The 2,019-nt window shown below is 42.9% G+C and overlaps 1 pseudogene; it reads left to right on the forward strand.

The window, feature by feature from the left end:
- Window positions 1-646: 646 nt before the first annotated feature.
- LOC105526966 lies at window positions 647-1,513 on the forward strand (annotated as a pseudogene).
- Window positions 1,514-2,019: the final 506 nt, after the last annotated feature.

A 2,019-nucleotide genomic window follows, 5' to 3' on the forward strand; every position in this document is an offset into this window, starting at 1 on the left:
TATACCATAGTTAAACCCTCAAGGGCATCAAAGAATATAAAACCCCAAAGCCCCATCCAAAGGACAGCAACTTCAAAGATTAAAGCAACTTCAGCCCACATAGATGAGAAAGAACCAGCACAAGAACTCTGGCAACTCTAAAAGCCAGGGTGTCTTCTTGCCTCCAAATGACTGCACTAGCTCCCCAGCAATGGTTCTTAACCAGACCGAAATGGCTGAAATAACAGACAGAATTCAGAAGCTGCACAGCAATGAAGATCGTCAAGATTTAAGTAGAAAGTTGAAACTCAATCCAAGCTATCTAAAGAATCTACAAAAATGATTCAAGAGCTGAAAGAATAAACAGCCATTTTAAGAAAGGACCAAACATATCTCACAGAGCTGAAAAATTGACTACAAGAACTTCATAATATAATCAGAAGTATTCACAACAGAATAGACCAAGCTAAGGAAAGGATCTCAGAGCTCAAAGACTGGTTCTTTGAATCATCTCAGTCAGACAAAATTTTAAAAATAATTTTTTAAAATGAACAAAACCCTCTCCCTGAAGCTGGGGACCAAGGCTGGGACCCACTGGCCACATTAGTGGGAACCTCCATGGTCCCCATCCTGTGGTGCGCAGGGTCCTGCTCCTCTGTGCCGACTCATGGAAACAATGAAAGGTATTGTTGCAGCATCTGGCAGTGAGACTGAGGATGAGGACAGCATGGACACTCCCTTGGACCTTCCTTCATCCTCTGGCTCAGGCAAGAGAAGGAGAAGGGGCAACCTGCCCAAGGCGTCTGTGCAGATTCTTCAGGATTGGCTGTATGAGCACCATTACAATGCCTATCCTTCCGAGCAAGAAGAACCACTGTTGTCCCAGCAAACACATCTGTCTACACTACAGGTCTGTAACTGGTTCATCAACGCCCGCTGCAGACTTCTCAGATAAATGAGCCTACGGGTGAGATAATATTTCATGTGGTATACGCGTCCTGACATGCTGAGAAAGGATGGCAAAGATCCAAATCAGTTCACAATTTCCCGCCGTGGGCCCAAGATTTCTGAAACAAGCTCTGCGGAGTTGGTGATGGGCATCAAAAACGTCATGCCAGCTCTAGAGGAGACCCCGTTTCATTCCTATACAGCTGGGCCAAACCCAACCCTAGGGAGGCCACTGTCTCCTAAGCCGTCTTCCCCACGATCAGTCTGGGCTCGTCCATCAGTGATCTGCCATACCACTGTGACTGCACTGAAAGATGTCCCTTTCTCTCTCTGCCAGTCAGTTGGTATGGGACAAAACACAGATATACAGCAGGTAGCGGCCAACAACTTTACAGACACCTCTCTCATGTACCCAGAGGACATGTGTAAATCTGGACCAAGTACCAACACACAAAGTAGTCTTTTCAACACTCCTCCCCCTACTCCAACGGACCTCAACCAGGACTTTAGTGGATTTCAGCTTCTAGTGGATGTTGCACTCAAACAGGCTGGAGAGATGGAGCTTCAGGCGAAACTTACAGCTTAACCCATTTTCAAGCAAAACAGTTCTCAGAAATGTCATGATTTCTGGTGTGATGGCAAGAGATGAATTACATTATTTTACCTATTTTTTATTAATATTTACACATGGGATAGCTAAAACAGCCTCCTGTTACTGAGATGCCTTCAATGCAATACAGTCATTCCAAGAACCATAAACTCAAAGCTTCTGTAGTAATAATGAGTTTTCTTTTTTAAATGTTTCTTGGTAGATTATTCATAATGTGAGATGGCGCCCCATATCATGTGATTTTTTTCCCTTCCCTTCCCCTTTCTTGTTAGTTTTTCAGACTGTGCAATTCTTAGAGAACCCATAGCATCTTCTCATTCCCATGTGGAACAAGATGCCCACATTCTGTCTATTTAATAAATTTTCAATTCTTTTTCAAACAAGTATGAATCTAGTTGATTGGTGACTTTTTTCATGACATAAAATTTTCTTTAAAAGAATGAATGAAACCTACAAGAAATGTGGGACTATATAAAGAGACC

This window comes from Colobus angolensis, unplaced genomic scaffold (genome assembly GCF_000951035.1).
Source record: "Colobus angolensis palliatus isolate OR3802 unplaced genomic scaffold, Cang.pa_1.0 Scaffold60, whole genome shotgun sequence".
Classification (NCBI taxonomy): Eukaryota; Metazoa; Chordata; class Mammalia; order Primates; family Cercopithecidae; genus Colobus; species Colobus angolensis.